Genomic DNA, 21,501 nt, shown 5'->3' with positions numbered 1-21,501 from the left:
CACAATCACACACAGCGAGGGAGGGAGGGAGGCACACACACAGAGCGAGGGAGGGACATGCGCACACACAGCGAGGGAGGGACACGCACACACAGCGAGGGAGGGACGCGCACACACAGCGAGGGAGGGACACACACACACACAGCGAGGGAGGGACACATGCACACACAGCGAGGGAGGGACACTATCACACAGCGAGGGAGGGACAAGCACACACAGCGAGGGAGGGACAATCACACACAGCGAGGGAGGGACACGCACACACAGCGAGGTAGGGACACGCATACACAGCGAGGGAGGGGCAAGCACACACAGCGAGGGAGGGACACGCACACACAGCGAGGGAGGAACACACACACAGAGCGAGGGAGGGACACACACACACACACACACACACAGCGCGGGAGGGACACGCACACACACAGCGTGGGAGGGAGGGAGGCGCACACACACAGCGAGGGAGGGACACATTCACACACAGCGAGGGAGGGACAAGCACACACAGCGAGGGAGGGACACGCACACACAGCGAGGGAGGGACATGCACACACAGCGAGGTAGGGACGCACGCACAGCGAGGGAGGGACAAGCACACACAGCGAGGGAGGGACACGCACACACAGCGAGGGAGGAACACACACACAGAGCGAGGGAGGGACACACACACACACACACACACAGCGCGGGAGGGACACGCACACACACAGCGTGGGAGGGAGGGAGGCGCACACACACAGCGAGGGAGGGACACATTCACACACAGCGAGAGAGGGAGGGAGGCACACACACAGAGCGAGGGATGGACACGCGCACACACAGCGAGGGAGGGACACGCGCACACACAGCGAGGGAGGGACACGCACACACACAGCGAGGGAGGGACACGCACACACACACACAGCGAGGGAGGGACACGCGCACACACAGCGAGGGAGGGACACGCGCACACACAGCGAGGGAGGAACACGCGCACACACAGGGAGGGAGGGACACACACACAGCGAAGGAGGGACACGCACACACACAAACACAGAGGGAGGGACACACACACACAGCGAGGGAGGGACACGCGCACACACAGCGAGGGAGGGACACATTCACACACAGCGAGGGAGGGAGGCACACACACAGAGCGAGGAAGGGACATGCGCACACACAGCGAGCGAGGGTCACATCCACACACAGCGAGGGAGGGACACATTGACACACAGCGAGGGAGGGAGGGAGGCACACACACAGAGCGAGGGAGGGACATGCGCACACACAGCGAGGGAGGGACACACACACACAGTGAGGGAGGGACACGCACACACACACACAGTGAGGGAGGGACACATTCACTCACAGCGAGTGAGGGAAGGAGGCACACACACAGAGCGAGGGAGGGACACATTCACACACAACAAGGGAGGGTGGGAGGCACACAGAGCGAAGGAGGTACATGCGCACACACAGCGAGGGAGGGACACGCGCACACATAGCGAGGGAGGGACACGCGCACACACAGCGAGGGAGGAACACACACACACACAACGAGGGAGGAACACACACACACACAAACACAGCGAGGGAGGAACACACACACACACACACAGCGAGGGAGGAACGCAGACACACACAGCGAGGGAGGGACACACACACACACAGCGAGGGAGGGACACGCGCACACACAGCGAGGGAGGGACACGAGCACACACAGCGAGGGAGGGACACGCGGACACACAGCGAGGGAGGGACTCGCGCACACACAGCGAGGGAGGGACACGCGCATACACAGCGAGGGAAGGACACGCACACACACACACAGCGAGGGAGGGACACGCGCACACACAGCGAGGGAGGGACACGCGCTTACACAGCGAGGGAGGGACACGCGCACACACAGCGAGGGAGAGACACGCGCACACACAGCGAGGGAGGGACACACACACAGTGAGGGAGGGACACGCACACACACACAGCGAGGGAGGGATACACACACACACAGCGAGGGAGGGACACACACACACAGCGAGGGAGGGACACATTCACACACAGAGAGGGAGGGAGGGAGGCACACACACAGAGCGAGGGAGGGACACATTCACACACTGCGAGGGAGGGAGGCAAACACGCAGAGCGAGGGAGGGACACAATCACACACAGCGAGGGAGGGAGGGAGGCACACACACAGAGCGAGGGAGGGACATGCGCACACACAGCGAGGGAGGGACACATTCACACACAGCGAGGGAGGGACACATTCACACACAGAGAGGGAGGGAGGCAAACACGCAGAGCGAGGGAGGGACACAATCACACACAGCGAGGGAGGGAGGGAGGCACACACACAGAGCGAGGGAGGGACATGCGCACACACAGCGAGGGAGGGACACGCACACACAGCGAGGGAGGGACACGCACACACAGCGAGGGAGGGACTCACACACACACACACACACACACACAGCGCGGGAGGGACACGCACACACACAGCGTGGGAGGGAGGGAGGCGAACACACACAGCGAGGGAGGGACACATTCACACACAGCGAGAGAGGGAGGGAGGCACACACACACAGCGAGGGAGGGACACGCACACACAGCGAGGGAGGGACAAGCACACACAGCGAGGGAGGGACACGCACACACAGCGAGGGAGGAACACACACAGAGCGAGGGAGGGACACACACACACACACACACACACACACAGCGCGGGAGGGACACGCACACACACAGCGTGGGAGGGAGGGAGGCGCACACACACATCGAGGGAGGGACACATTCACACACAGCGAGGGAGGGACAAGCACACACAGCGAGGGAGGGACACGCACACACAGCGAGGGAGGGACATGCACACACAGCGAGGTAGGGACACGCACACACAGCGAGGGAGGGACAAGCACACACAGCGAGGGAGGGAGGCACACACACAGAGCGAGGAAGGGACATGCGCACACACAGCGAGCGAGGGTCACATCCACACACAGCGAGGGAGGGACACAATGACACACAGCGAGGGAGGGAGGGAGGCACACACACAGAGCGAGTGAGGGACATGCGCACACACATCGAGGGAGGGACACACACACAGTGAGGGAGGGACACGCACACACACACACAGCGAGGGCGGGACACACACACACACAGCGAGGGAGGGACACACACACACAGTGAGGGAGGGACACATTCACTCACAGCGAGGGAGGGAAGGAGGCACACAGAGCGAAGGAGGTACATGAGCACACACAGCGAGGGAGGGACACGCACACACAGCGAGGGAGGGACTCACACACACACACAGCGCGGGAGGGACACGCACACACACAGCGTGGGAGGGAGGGAGGCGAACACACACAGCGAGGGAGGGACACATTCACACACAGCGAGAGAGGGAGGGAGGCACACACACACAGCGAGGGAGGGACACGCACACACAGCGAGGGAGGGACAAGCACACACAGCGAGGGAGGGACACGCACACACAGCGAGGGAGGAACACACACACAGAGCGAGGGAGGGACACACACACACACACACACACACACACACACACAGCGCGGGAGGGATACGCACACACACAGCGTGGGAGGGAGGGAGGCGCACACACACATCGAGGGAGGGACACATTCACACACAGCGAGGGAGGGACAAGCACACACAGCGAGGGAGGGACACGCACACACAGCGAGGGAGGGACATGCACACACAGCGAGGTAGGGACACGCACACACAGCGAGGGAGGGACAAGCACACACAGCGAGGGAGGGAGGCACACACACAGAGCGAGGAAGGGACATGCGCACACACAGCGAGCGAGGGTCACATCCACACACAGCGAGAGAGGGACACAATGACACACAGCGAGGGAGGGAGGGAGGCACACACACAGAGCGAGTGATGGACATGCGCACACACAGCGAGGGAGGGACACACACACACAGTGAGGGAGGGACACGCACACACACACACAGCGTGGGCGGGACACACACACACACAGCGAGGGAGGGACACACACACACAGTGAGGGAGGGACACATTCACTCACAGCGAGGGAGGGAAGGAGGCACACAGAGCGAAGGAGGTACATGAGCACACACAGCGAGGGAGGGACACGCGCACACATAGCGAGGGAGGGACACGCGCACACACAGCGAGGGAGGAACACACACACACACAACGAGGGAGGAACACACACACACACACACACAGCGAGGGAGGAACACACAGACACACACACACACAGCGAGGGAGGAACACAGACACACACAGCGAGGGAGGGACACACACACACACAGCGAGGGAGGGACACGCGCACACACAGCGAGGGAGGGACACGAGCACACACAGCGAGGGAGGGACACGCGGACACACAGCGAGGGAGGGACTCGCGCACACACAGCGAGGGAGGGACACGCGCATACACAGCGAGGGAAGGACACGCACACACACACACACAGCGAGGGAGGGACACGCGCACACACAGCGAGGGAGGGACACGCGCTTACACAGCGAGGGAGGGACACGCGCACACACAGCGAGGGAGAGACACGCGCACACACAGCGAGGGAGGGACACACACACAGTGAGGGAGGGACACGCACACACACACACAGCGAAGGAGGGATACACACACACACAGCGAGGGAGGGACACACACACACAGCGAGGGAGGGACACATTCACACACAGCGAGGGAGGGAGGGAGGCACACACACAGAGCGAGGGAGGGACACATTCACACACAGCGAGGGAGGGAGGGAGGCACACAGAGCGAAGGAGGGACATGCGCACACACTGCGAGGGAGGGACACATTCACACACAGCGAAGGAGGGACACATTCACACACAGCGAGAGAGGGAGGCAAACACGCAGAGCGAGGGAGAGACACAATCACACACAGCGAGGGAGGGAGGGAGGCACACACACAGAGCGAGGGAGGGACATGCGCACACACAGCGAGGGAGGGACACGCACACACAGCGAGGGAGGGACACGCACACACAGCGAGGGAGGGACACACACACACACAGCGAGGGAGGGACACACACACACACACACACACACACACACACAGCGAGGGAGGGACACGCACACACAGCGAGGGAGGGACAAGCACACACAGCGAGGGAGGGACACGCACACACAGCGAGGGAGGAACACACACACAGAGCGAGGGAGGGACACACACACACACACACACACAGCGCGGGAGGGACACGCACACACACAGCGTGGGAGGGAGGGAGGCGCACACACACATCGAGGGAGGGACACATTCACACACAGCGAGGGAGGGACAAGCACACACAGCGAGGGAGGGACACGCACACACAGCGAGGGAGGGACATGCACACACAGCGAGGTAGGGACACATTCACACACAGCGAGGGAGGGAGGCAAACACGCAGAGCGAGGGAGGGACACAATCACACACAGCGAGGGAGGGAGGGAGGCACACACACAGAGCGAGGGAGGGACATGCGCACACACAGCGAGGGAGGGACACATTCACACACAGCGAGGGAGGGACACATTCACACACAGCGAGGGAGGGAGGCAAATACGCAGAGCGAGGGAGGGACACAATCACACACAGCGAGGGAGGGTGGGAGGCACACACACAGAGCGAGGGAGGGACATGCGCACACACAGCGAGGGAGGGACACGCACACACAGCGAGGGAGGGACACGCACACACAGCGAGGGAGGGACTCACACACACACAGCGATGGAGGGACACACACACACACACACACACACACACACAGCGCGGGAGGGACACGCACACACACAGCGTGGGAGGGAGGGAGGCGAACACACACAGCGAGGGAGGGACACATTCACACACAGCGAGAGAGGGAGGGAGGCACACACACACAGCGAGGGAGGGACACGCACACACAGCGAGGGAGGGACAAGCACACACAGCGAGGGAGGGACACGCACACACAGCGAGGGAGGAACACACACACAGAGCGAGGGAGGGACACACACACACACACACACACACACACACACACAGCGCGGGAGGGACACGCACACACACAGCGTGGGAGGGAGGGAGGCGCACACACACATCGAGGGAGGGACACATTCACACACAGCGAGGGAGGGACAAGCACACACAGCGAGGGAGGGACACGCACACACAGCGAGGGAGGGACATGCACACACAGCGAGGTAGGGACACGCACACACAGCGAGGGAGGGACAAGCACACACAGCGAGGGAGGGAGGCACACACACAGAGCGAGGAAGGGACATGCGCACACACAGCGAGCTAGGGTCACATCCACACACAGCGAGGGAGGGACACAATGACACACAGCGAGGGAGGGAGGGAGGCACACACACAGAGCGAGTGAGGGACATGCGCACACACAGCGAGGGAGGGACACACACACACAGTGAGGGAGGGACACGCACACACACACACAGCGAGGGCGGGACACACACACACACAGCGAGGGAGGGACACACACACACAGTGAGGGAGGGACACATTCACTCACAGCGAGGGAGGGAAGGAGGCACACACACAGAGCGAGGGAGGGACACATTCACACACAGCAAGGGAGGGAGGGAGGCACACAGAGCGAAGGAGGTACATGAGCACACACAGCGAGGGAGGGACACGCGCACACATAGCGAGGGAGGGACACGCGCACACACAGCGAGGGAGGAACACACACACACACAACGAGGGAGGAACACACACACACACACACACACACAGCGAGGGAGGAACACACACACACAGCGAGGGAGGAACTCAGACACACACAGCGAGGGAGGGACACATTGACACACAGCGAGGGAGGGAGGGAGGCACACACACAGAGCGAGGGAGGGACATGCGCACACACAGCGAGGGAGGGATACGCACACACAACGAGGGAGGGACACGCACACACAACGAGGGAGGGACACGCACACAAAGCGAGGGAGGGTCACGCGCACACACAGCGAGGGAGGGACACGCACACACATCGAGGGAGGGACACGCACACACAGCGAGGGAGGGAGGGAGGCACACACACAGAGCGAGGGAGGGACATGCGCACACACAGCGAGGGACGGACACGCACACACAGCGAGGGAGGGACACGCACACACAGCGAGGGAGGGACACGCACACACAGCGAGGTAGGGACACGCATACACAGCGAGGGAGGGACAAGCACACACAGCGAGGGAGGGACACGCACACACAGCGAGGGAGGAACACACACACAGAGCGAGGGAGGGACACACACACACACACACACACACACACAGCGCGGGAGGGACACGCACACACACAGCGTGGGATGGAGGGAGGCGCACACACACAGCGAGGGAGGGACACATTCACACACAGCGAGGGAGGGACAAGCACACACAGCGAGGGAGGGACACGCACACACAGCGAGGGAGGGACATGCACACACAGCGAGGTAGGGACACGCACACACAGCGAGGGAGGGACAAGCACACACAGCGAGGGAGGGACACGCACACACAGCGAGGGAGGAACACACACACAGAGCGAGGGAGGGACACACACACACACACACACACACACAGCGCGGGAGGGACACGCACACATACAGCGTGGGAGGGAGGGAGGCGCACACACACAGCGAGGGAGGAACACTTTCACACACAGCGAGAGAGGGAGGCAGGCACACACACAGAGCGAGGGATGGACACGCGCACACACAGCGAGGGAGGGTCACGCGCACACACAGCGAGGGAGGGACACGCACACACACAGCGAGGGAGGGACACGCACACACACACACTGTGAGGGAGGGACACGCGCACACACAGCGAGGGAGGAACACGCGCACACACAGGGAGGGAGGGACACACACACAGCGTGGGAGGGACACGCACACACACAGAGGGTGGGACACACACACACAGCGAGGGAGGGACACACACACACAACGAGGGAGGGACACATTCACACACAGCGAGGGAGGGAGGCACACAAACAGAGCGAGGGAGGACACATTCACACACGGCGAGGGAGGGAGGGAGGCACACACACAGAGCGAGGGAGGGACATGCGCACACACAGCGAGCGAGGGACACATCCACACACAGCGAGGGAGGGACACATTGACACACAGCGAGGGAGGGAGGGAGGCACACACAAAGAGCGAGGGAGGGACATGCGCACACACAGCGAGGGAGGGACACGCACACACAACGAGGGAGGGACACGCACACACAACGAGGGAGGGACACGCACACAAAGCGAGGGAGGGTCACGCGCACACATAGCGATGGGGGACACGCACACACATCGAGGGAGGGACACGCACACACAGCGAGGGTGGGGCACGCACACACAGCGAGGGAGGGACACGCACACACAGCGAGGGAGGGACACGCACACACAGCGAGGGTGGGACACGCACACAAAGTGAGTGTGGGACACGCAGACACAGCGAGGGAGGGACACGCACACACAGCGAGGGTGGGACAAACACACACAGCGAGGGAGGGACACGCACACACAGCGAGGGTGTGACACGCACACACAGTGAGGGAGGGACACATTCACACACAGCGAGGGAGGGACACGCACACACAGCGAGGGAGGGACAAGCACACACAGCGAGGCAGGGACACACACAGCGAGGGAGGGACACACACACACAGCGAGGGAGGGACACACACACACAGCGATGGAGGGACACACACACACAGCGAGGGAGGGACACACACACACACACAGCGAGGGAGGGACACACAGACACAGCGAGGGAGGGACACACACACACACACAAATACACACACAGCGAGGGAGGGACACACACACACAGCGCGGAAGGGACACACACACACAGCGAGGGAGGAACACACACAAACAGCGAGGGAGGGACACACACACACAGCGAGGGAGGGAAACACACACACACAGCGAGGGAGGAACACACACACACAGCAAGGTAGGGACACACACACACAGCGAGGGAGGATCACACACACACACAGCGAGGGAGGAACACAGACACACAGAGAGGGAGGAACACACACACACAGCGAGGGAGGAACACATACACACAGCGAGTGAGGAACACACACACACAGCGAGGGAGGAACACACACACACAGCGAGGGAGGAACACACACACACACAGCGAGGGAGGGACACACACACACACACACAGCGAGGGAGGAACACACACACACACACACACAGCGAGGGAGGGACAAGCACACACAGCGAGGGAGGGACACGCACACACTGCGAGGGAGGGACACACACACACACAGCGAGGGAGGGACACACACACACAGCGTGGGAGGGTCACGCACGCACACAGCGACGGAGGGACACGCTCACACACAGTGAGGGGGACACGCACACATTGCAAGAGTGAGAGACATGCACTCACACAACGAGGGAGGGACACACAGAGCCACAACGATGGAGGGACACGCACACACACAGCGAGGGAGGGACACGCACACAGCGAGGGAGGGACACGCACACACACCGCGAGGGATGGACACGCACACACAGCGAGGGAGGGACACACACACTCACAGCGAGGGAGGGACACAGACACTCACAGCGAGGGACAGACACACACAGACTCAGCGAGGGAGGGAGACACACACACACACACACAGAGCGAGGGAGGGACACACACACACACACAGAGCGAGGGAGGGACACACACACACAGAGCGAGGGAGGGACACACACACACACACACACACAGCGACGGAGGGACACACACACACACACACAGAGCGAGGGAGGGACACACACTCAGCGCGGGAGGGACACACACAGCGCGGAAGGGACACACACACACAGCGAGGGAGGGACACACACACAGCGTGGGAGGGACACACACACACACACAGCGAGGGAGGGACACACACACACACACAGAGCGAGGGAGGGACACACACACACACACACACAGAGAGGGAGGGACACGCACACACAGCGAGGGAGGGACACGCACACACAGCGAGGGAGGGACACGCACACACAGTGAGGGAGGGACACACACACACAGCGAGGGAGGGACAAACACACACACACAGCGAGGGGGGGGACACACACACACACAGCGAGGGAGGGACACACACACACAGCGAGGGAGAGACACACACACACACAGCGAGGGAGGGACACGCACACACAGCGAGGGAGGGACACGCACACACAGCGAGGGAGGGATACGCACACACAGCGAGGGAGGGACACACGCACACACAGCGTGGGAGGGACACACACACACACACAGCGAGAGAGGGACACGCACACACAGCGAGGGAGGGACACGCACACACAGTGAGGGAAGGACACGCACACGCACAGCGAGGGAGGGACACGCACACACACAGCGAGGGAGGGACACACACGCACAGCGAGGGGGACACGAACACACAGCGAGGGAGGGACACTCACACACAGTGGGGGAAGGACACACACACACACAGCGAGGGAGGGACACACACACACACAGCGAGGGAGGGACAGGCACACACACAGCGAGGGGGACACGCACACACAGCGACGGAGGTACACGCACACACAGCGAGGGAGGGACACACACACACAGAGCGCGGGAGGGACACTCACAGCGCGGGAGGGACACACACACAGCGAGGGAGGGACACACACACACACAGCGAGGAAGGGACACACACACGGCGAGGGAGGGACACACACACACACAGCGAGGAAGGGACACACAGACACAGCGAGGGAGGGACACACACACACACCGGAGGGAGGGACACACACACACACACACACACACAGCGAGGGAGGGACACGCGCACACACAGCGAGGGAGGGACATGCGCACACACAGCGAGGGAGGGACATGCACACACACAGCGAGGGAGGGACACGCGCACACACAGCGAGGGAGGGACACGCGCACACTATGCGAGGGAGGGACACACACACACACACAGCGAGGGAGGGACACGCACACATACACACAGCGAGGGAGGGACACACACACACAGCGAGGGAGGGACACGCACACACAGCGAGGGAGGGACACGCACACACAGCGAGGGAGGGACACGCACACACAGCGAGGGAGTGACACACACACACAGCGTGGGAGGGACACACACACACACACAGCGAGAGAGGGACACGCACACACAGCGTGGGAGGGACACGCACACACAGTGAGGGAAGGACACGGACACGCACAGCGAGGGAGGGACACGCACACACACAGCGAGGGAGGGACACACACACACAGCGACGGGGACACGCACTCACAGCGAGGGAGGGACACGCACACACAGCGGGGGAGGGACACACACACACACAGCGAGGGAGGGACACACACACACAGCGAGGGAGGGACACGCACACACAAAGCGAGGTGGACACGCAGACACAGCGAGGGAGGGACACGCACACACAGCGAGGGAGGGACACACACACACACAGCGAGGGAGGGACACGCACACACAGCGAGGGAGGGACACACACACACACAGCGCGGGAGGGACACTCACAGCGCGGGAGGGACACACACATAGCGAGGGAGGGACACACACACACACACACACACACATAGCGAGGAAGGGACACACAGACACAGCGAGGGAGGGACACACACACACACCGGAGGGAGGGACACACACACACACACACACAGCGAGGGAGGGACACGCGCACACACAGCGAGGGGGGACATGCGCACACACAGCGAGGGAGGGACATGCACACACACAGCGAGGGAGGGACACGTGCACACACAGCTCGGGAGGGACACGCGCACACACAGCGAGGGAGGGACACGCACACACACACACAGCGAGGGAGGGACACACACACACACAGCGAGGGAGGGACACACACACACAGCAGGGAGGGACACATTCACACACAGCGAGGGAGGGAGGGAGGCACACACAAAGACCGAGGGAGGGACCCATACATACACAGCGAGGGAGGGGGGAGGCACACAGATCGAGGGAGGGACATGCGCACACACAGCGAGGGTGGGACACATTCACACACAGCGAGGGAGGGAGGTACACACACAGAGCGAGGGAGGGACACAATCACACACAGCGAGGGAGGGAGGGAGGCAGACACACAGAGCGAGGGAGGGACATGCGCACACACAGCGAGGGAGGGACACGCACACACAGCGAGGGAGGGACACGCACACACAGCGAGGGAGGGACACGCGCACACACAGCGAGGGAGGGACACACGCACACACGGCGAGGGAGGGTCACACACACACAGCGAGGGAGGGACACATTCACACACAGCGAGGGAGGGACACGCACACACAGTGAGGGAGGGACACGCACACACAGCGAGGGAGGGACACACGCACACACAGCGAGGGAGGGTCACACACACACAGCGAGGGAGGGACACATTCACACACAGCGAGGGAGGGACACGCACACACAGTGAGGGAGGGACACGCACACACAGCGAGGGAGAGACATGCACACACAGCGAGGGAGGGACACGCACACACAGCGAGGGAGGGACACACACACACAGCGAGGGAGGGACACATTCACACACAGCGAGGGAGGGACACGCACACACAGCGAGGGAGGGACAAGCACACACACAGCGAGGGAGGGACACACACAGCGAGGGAGGGACACACACACAGAGCGAGGGAGGGACACACACACACACACACACACGCACACACACAGCGAGGGAGGGACACGCACACACACAGCGAGGAAGGGACACATTCACACACAGCGAGGGAGGGAAGCACACACACCGAGCGAGGGAGGGACACATTCACACACAGCGAGGGAGGGAGGCACACACACAGAGCGAGGGAGGGACATGCGCACACACAGCGCAGGAGGGACACATTCACGCACAGCGTGGGAGGGACACATTCACACGCAGCGAGGGAGGGAGGCACACACACACAGAGCGAGGGAGGGACACATTCACACACAGCGAGGGAGGGATGGAGGCACAAACACCGAGCGAGGGAGGGACATGCGCACACACAGCGAGGGAGGGACACGCACACACAGCGAGGAAGGGACACGCGCACACACAGCGATGGAGGGACACACGCACACACAGCGAGGGAGGGACATATTCACACACAGCGAGGGAGGGACACGCGCACACACAGCGAGGGAGGGACACACACACACACAGCGAGGGAGGAACACACACACACACACACACACACAGCGAGGGAGGAACACGCGCACACACAGCGAGGGCGGGACATGCGCAGACTTAGCGAGGGAGGGACATGCGCACACACAGCGAGAGGGGGCCACGAGCACACACAGCGAGGGAGGGACACGCGCACACACAGCGAGGGAGGGACACGCGCACACACAGCGAGGGAGGGACATGCGCACACACAGCGAGGGAGGGACACGCACACACACACACACAGCGAGGGAGGGACACGCGCACACACAGCGAGGGAGGGACATGCGCACACACAGCGAGGGAGGGACACGCACACACACACACACAGCGACGGAGGGACACGCGCACACACAGCGAGGGAGGGACACACACACACACAGCGAGGGAGGGACACGCGCACACACAGCGAGGGAGGAACACACACACACACAGCGAGGGAGGGACACGCACACACATACACAGCGAGGGAGGGACACTCACACACACAGCGAGGGAGGGACACACACACACAGCGAGGGAGGGAAACATTCACACACAGCTAGGGAGGGAGGGAGGCACACACAAAGAGCGAGGGAGGGACACATACACACACAGCGAGGGAGGGAGGCACACAGAGCGAGGGAGGGACATGCGCACACACAGCGAGGGAGGGACACATTCACACACAGCGAGGGAGGGAGGCACACACACAGAGCGAGGGCGGGACACAATCACACACAGCGAGGGAGGGAGGGAGGCAGACACACATAGCGAGGGAGGGACATGCGCACACACAGCGAGGGAGGGACACGCACACACAGCGAGGGAGGGGCACGCACACACAGCGAGGGAGGGACACGCGCACACACAGCGAGGGAGGGACACACGCACACACAGCGAGGGAGGGTCACACACACACAGCGAGGGAGGGACACATTCACACACAGCGAGGGAGGGACACGCACACACAGCGAGGAAGGGACACGCACACACAGCGAGGGAGGGACATGCACACACAGGGAGGGAGGGACACGCACACACAGCGAGGGAGGGACACACACACACACAGCGAGGGAGGGACACATTCACACACAGCGAGGGAGGGACACGCACACACAGCGAGGGAGGGACAAGCACACACAGCGAGGGAGGGACACGCACACACAGCGAGGGAGGGACACGCACACACAGCGAGGGAGGGGCAAGCACACACACAGCGAGGGAGGGACACACACAGCGAGGGAGGGACACACACACAGAGCGAGGGAGGGACAGACACACACACACACACGCACACACACAGCGAGGGAGGGACACGCACACACACAGCGAGGGAGGGACACATTCACACACAGCGAGGGAGGGAAGCACACACACCGATCGAGGGAGGGACACATTCACACACAGCGAGGGAGGGAGGCACACACACAGAGCGAGGGAGGGACATGCGCACACACAGCGCAGGAGGGAAACATTCACACACAGCGAGGGAGGGACACATTCACACACAGCGAGGGAGGGAGGCACACACACAGAGCGAGGGAGGGACACATTCACACACAGCGAGGGAAGGATGGAGGCACAAACACCGAGCGAGGGAGGGACATGCGCACACACAGCGAGGGAGGGACACGCACACACAGCGAGGAAGGGACACGCGCACACACAGCGATGGAGGGACACACGCACACACAGCGAGGGAGGGACACATTCACACACAGCGAGGGAGGGACACGCGCACACACAGCGAGGGAGGGACACACACACACAGCGAGGGAGGAAAACACACACACACACACACAGTGAGGGAGGAACACGCGCACACACAGCGAGGGCGGGACATGCGCAGACTTAGCGAGGGAGGGACATGCGCACACACAGCGAGGGAGGGACACGCGCACACACAGCGAGGGAGGAACACGCGCACACACAGCGAGGGAGGGACACGCGCACACACAGCGAGGGAGGGACATGCGCGCACACAGCGAGGGAGGGACACGCACACACACACACAGCGACGGAGGGACACGCGCACACACAGCGAGGGAGGGACACGCACATACACAGCGAGGGAGGGACACGCACACACAGGGAGGGAGGGCCACACACACAGCGAGGGAGGGACACGCACACACACACACACACACAGCGAGGGAGGGACACACACACACACAGCGAATGAGGGACACACACACAACGAGGGAGGGACACATTCACACACAGCAAGGGAGGGAGGGAAGCACACACACAGAGCGAGGGAGGGACACACACACACAGTGAGGGAGGGACACGTGCACACACAGCTAGGGAGGGACACGCGCACACACAGCGAGGGAGGGACACACACACACACAGCGAGGGAGGGACACGCACAGACATACACAGCGAGGGAGGGACACTCACACACACAGCGAGGGAGGGACACACACGCACAGCGAGGGAGGGAAACATTCACACACAGCGAGGGAGGGAGGGAGGCACACACAAAGAGCGAGGGAGGGACACATACACACACAGCGAGGGAGGGTGGAAGGCACACAGAGCGAGGGAGGGACATGCGCACACACAGCGAGGGAGGGACACATTCACACACAGCGAGGGAGGGAGGCACACACACAGAGCGAGGGCGGGACACAATCACACACAGCGAGGGAGGGAGGGAGGCAGACACACAGAGCGAGGGAGGGACATGCGCACACACAGCGAGGGAGGGACACGCACACACAGCGAGGGAGGGGCACGCACACACAGCGAGGGAGGGACACGCGCACACACAGCGTGGGAGGGACACACGCACACACAGCGAGGGAGGGTCACACACACACAGCGAGGGAGGGACACATTCACACACAGCGAGGAAGGGACACGCACACACAGCGAGGGATGGACACATTCACACACAGCGAGGGAGGGACACGCATACACAGCGAGGGAGGGACACGCACACACAGCGAGGGAGGGACAAGCACACACACAGCGAGGGAGGGACACACACAGCGAGGGAGGGACACACACACAGAGCGAGGGAGGGACACACGCACACACAGCGAGGGAGGGACACACACACACAGCGAGGAATGGACACATTCACACACAGCGAGGGAGGGACACGCATACACAGCGAGGGAGGGACAAGCACACACAGCGCGGGAGGGACACGCACACACAGCGAGGGAGGGACACGCACACACAGCGAGGGAGGGACAAGCACACACACAGCGAGGGAGGGACACACACAGCGAGGGAGGGACACACACACAGAGCGAGGGAGGGACACACACACACACACACACACGCACACACACAGCGAGGGAGGGACACGCGCACACACAGCGAGGGAGGGACACATTCACACACAGCGAGGGAGGGAAGCACACACACCGAGCGAGGGTGGGACACATTCACACACAGCGAGGGAGGGAGGCACACACACAGAGCGAGGGAGGGACATGCGCACACACAGCGCAGGAGGGACACATTCACACACAGCGAGGGAGGGACACATTCACACACAGCGAGGGAGGGAGGCACACACACAGAGCGATGGAGGGACACATTCACACACAGCGAGGGAAGGATGGAGGCACAAACACCGAGCGAGGGAGGGACATGCGCACACACAGCGAGGGAGGGACACGCACACACAGCGAGGAAGGAACACGTGCACACACAGCGATGGAGGGACACACGCACACACAGCGAGGGAGGGACACATTCACACACAGCGAGGGAGGGACACGCGCACACACAGCGAGGGAGGGACACACACACACAGCGAGGGAGGAAAACACACACACACACACAGCGAGGGAGGAACACGCGCACACACAGCGAGGGCGGGACATGCGCAGACTTAGCGAGGGAGGGACATGCGCACACACAGCGAGGGCGGGACACGCGCACACACAGCGAGGGAGGAACACGCGCACACACAGCGAGGGAGGGACACGCGCACACACAGCGAGGGAGGGACATGCGCGCACACAGCGAGGGAGGGACACGCACACACACACACACAGCGACAGAGGGACACGCGCACACACAGCGAGGGAGGGACACGCGCATACACAGCGAGGGGGGGACACACACACACAGGGAGGGAGGGCCACACACACAGCGAGGGAGGGACACGCACACACACACACACACAGCGAGGGAGGGACACACACACACAGCGAATGAGGGACACACACACAACGAGGGAGGGACACATTCACACACAGCAAGGGAGGGAGGGAAGCACACACACAGAGCGAGGGAGGGACACACACACACAGTGAGGGAGGGACACATTCACACACAGCGAGGGAGGGATAGGCACACACAACGAGGGAGGGACACGCACACACAGCGAGGGAGGGACACGCACACATAACGAGGGAGGGACACGCACACACAGCGAGGGATGGAGGGAGGCACACACACAGAGCGAGGGAGGGACATGCGCACACACAGCGAGGGAGGGACACATTCTCACACAGCGAGGGAGGGACACATTCACACACAGCGAGGGAGGGAGGCACACACACAGAGCGAGGGAGGGACACAATCACACACAGCGAGGGAGGGTGGGAGGCACACACACAGAGCGAGGGAGGGACATGCGCACACACAGCGAGGGAGGGACACATTCACACACAGCGAGGGAGGGAGGCACACACACAGAGCGATGGAGGGACACATTCACACACAGCGAGGGAAGGATGGAGGCACAAACACCGAGCGAGGGAGGGACATGCGCACACACAGCGAGGGAGGGACACGCACACACAGCGAGGAAGGAACACGCGCACACACAGCGATGGAGGGACACACGCACACACAGCGAGGGAGGGACACATTCACACACAGCGAGGGAGGGACACGCGCACACACAGCGAGGGAGGGACACACACACACAGCGAGGGAGGAAAACACACACACACACACAGCGAGGGAGGAACACGCGCACACACAGCGAGGGCGGGACATGCGCAGACTTAGCGAGGGAGGGACATGCGCACACACAGCGAGGGCGGGACACGCGCACACACAGCGAGGGAGGAACACGCGCACACACAGCGAGGGAGGGACACGCGCACACACAGCGAGGGAGGGACATGCGCGCACACAGCGAGGGAGGGACACGCACACACACACACACAGCGACAGAGGGACACGCGCACACACAGCGAGGGAGGGACACGCGCATACACAGCGAGGGGGGGACACACACACACAGGGAGGGAGGGCCACACACACAGCGAGGGAGGGACACGCACACACACACACACACAGCGAGGGAGGGACACACACACACAGCGAATGAGGGACACACACACAACGAGGGAGGGACACATTCACACACAGCAAGGGAGGGAGGGAAGCACACACACAGAGCGAGGGAGGGACACACACACACAGTGAGGGAGGGACACATTCACACACAGCGAGGGAGGGATAGGCACACACAACGAGGGAGGGACACGCACACACAGCGAGGGAGGGACACGCACACATAACGAGGGAGGGACACGCACACACAGCGAGGGATGGAGGGAGGCACACACACAGAGCGAGGGAGGGACATGCGCACACACAGCGAGGGAGGGACACATTCTCACACAGCGAGGGAGGGACACATTCACACACAGCGAGGGAGGGAGGCACACACACAGAGCGAGGGAGGGACACAATCACACACAGCGAGGGAGGGTGGGAGGCACACACACAGAGCGAGGGAGGGACATGCGCACACACAGCGAGGGAGGGACACGCACACACAGCGAGGGAGGGACACGCACACACAGCGAGGGAGGGACACGCGCACACACAGCGAGGGAGGGACACACGCACACACAGCGAGGGAGGGACACACACACACACAGCGAGGGAGGGACACATTCACACACAGCGAGGGATGGACACGCACACACAACGAGGGAGGGACACGCACAAACAGCGAGGGAGGGACACGCACACACAGCGAGGGTGGGACACAGACACAGCGAGGGAGGGACACATTCACACACAGCGAGGGAGAGACACGCACACACAGCGAGGGAGGGACAAGCACACACAGCGAGGGAGGGACACGCAAACACAGCGAGGGAGGGACACGCACACACAACGAGGGAGGGACACGCACACACAGCGAGGGAGGGACAAGCACACACACAGTGAGGGAGGGACACACACACAGAGCGAGGGAGGGACACACACACACACAATCACAGCGACGGAGTGACACATTCACACACAGCGAGAGAGGGAGGGAGGCACACACACAGAGCGAGGGAAGGACACGCGCACACACAGCGAGGGAGGGACACGTGCACACACAGCGAGGGAGGGACACGCACACACACAGCGAGGGAGGGACACGCACACACACACAGCGAGAGAGGGACACGCGCACACACAGCGAGGGAGGGACACGCTCACACACAGCGAGGGAGGGACACGCGCACACACAGGGAGGGAGGGACACACACACAGCGAGGGAGGGACACGCACACACACACACACAGCGAGTGAGGGACACACACACACACAGTGAGGGAGGGACATACACACACAGCGAGGGAGGGACACATTCACACACAGCGAGGGAGGGAGGCACACACACAGAGCGAGGGAGGGACACGCGCACACACAGCGAGGGAGGGACACGTGCACACTCAGCGAGGGAGGGACACGCACACACACAGCGAGGGAGGGACACGCACACACACACAGCGAGGGAGGGACACGCGCACACACAGCGAGGGAGGGACACGCGCACACACAGCGAGGGAGGGACACGCGCACACACAGGGAGGGAGGGACACACACACAGCGAGGGAGGGACACGCACACACACACACACAGCGAGTGAGGGACACACACACACACAGTGAGGGAGGGACATACACACACAGCGAGGGAGGGACACATTCACACACAGCGAGGGAGGGAGGCACACACACAGAGCGAGGGAGGGACACATTCACACACGGCGAGGGAGGGAGGCACACACACAGAGCGAGGGAGGGACATGCGCACACACAGCGAGGGAGGGACACATCCACACACAGCGAGGGAGGGACACATTCACACACAGCGAGGGAGGGAGGCACACACACAGAGCGAGGGAGGGACATGCGCATACACAGCGAGTGAGGGACACGCACACACAGCGAGGGAGGGACACGCACACACAACGAGGGAGGGACACGCACAAACAGCGAGGGACGATCACGCGCACACACAGCGAGGGAGGGACACGCACACACAGCGAGGGAGGGACACGCACACACAGCGAGGGTGGGACACGCACATGCAGCGAGGGAGGGACACGCACACACAGCGCGGGAGGGACACGCACACACAGCGAGGGTGGGACACGCACACACAGCGAGGGTGGGACACGCACACACAGCGAGGGAGGGACACGCACACACAGCGAGGTGGGACACGCACACACAGCGAGGGAGGGACACGCACACACAGAGAGGGTGGGACACGCACACACAGCGAGGGTGGGACACGCACACACAGCGAGGGAGGGACACATTTACACACAGCGAGGGAGGGACACGCACACACAGCGTGGGATGGACACGCACACACACAGCGAGGGAGGGAGGGAGGCGCACACACAGCGAGGGAGGGACACACACACACAGCGAGGGAGGGACACACACACACACAACGAGGGAGGAACACACACACACAGCGAGGGAGGGACACACACACACAGCGAGGGAGGAACACACACACACAGCGAGTGAGGAACACACACACACAGCGAGGGAGGGACACACACGCACAGCGAGGGAGGGAAACATTCACACACAGCGAGGGAGGGAGGGAGGCACACACAAAGAGCGAGGGAGGGACACATACACACACAGCGAGGGAGAGTGGGAGGCACACAGAGCGAGGGAGGGACATGCGCACACACAGCGAGGGAGGGAGGCACACACACAGAGCGAGGGCGGGACACAATCACACACAGCGTGGGAGGGAGGGAGGCAGACACACAGAGCGAGGGAGGGACATGCGCACACACAGCGAGGGAGGGACACGCACACACAGCGAGGGAGGGGCACGCACACACAGCGAGGGAGGGACACGCGCACACACAGCGAGGGAGGGACACACGCACACACAGCGAGGGAGGGTCACACACACACAACGAGGGAGGGACACATTCACACACAGCGAGGGAGGGACACGCACACACAGCGAGGGAGGGACACGCACACACAGCGAGGGAGGGACATGCACACACAGGGAGGGAGGGACACGCACACACAGCGAGGGAGGGACACACACACACAGCGAGGGATGGACACATTCACACACAGCGAGGGAGGGACACGCATACACAGCGAGGGAGGGACAAGCACACACA

The sequence above is a fragment of the Chiloscyllium plagiosum genome, unplaced genomic scaffold, assembly GCF_037043375.1.
Source record: "Chiloscyllium plagiosum isolate Xiang-an unplaced genomic scaffold, Cpla_swu_hap1 HiC_scaffold_46, whole genome shotgun sequence".
NCBI lineage: Eukaryota > Metazoa > Chordata > Chondrichthyes > Orectolobiformes > Hemiscylliidae > Chiloscyllium > Chiloscyllium plagiosum.
The sequence above is the reverse complement of the archived record's forward strand: the minus strand, read 5'-3'. Positions refer to the sequence as shown.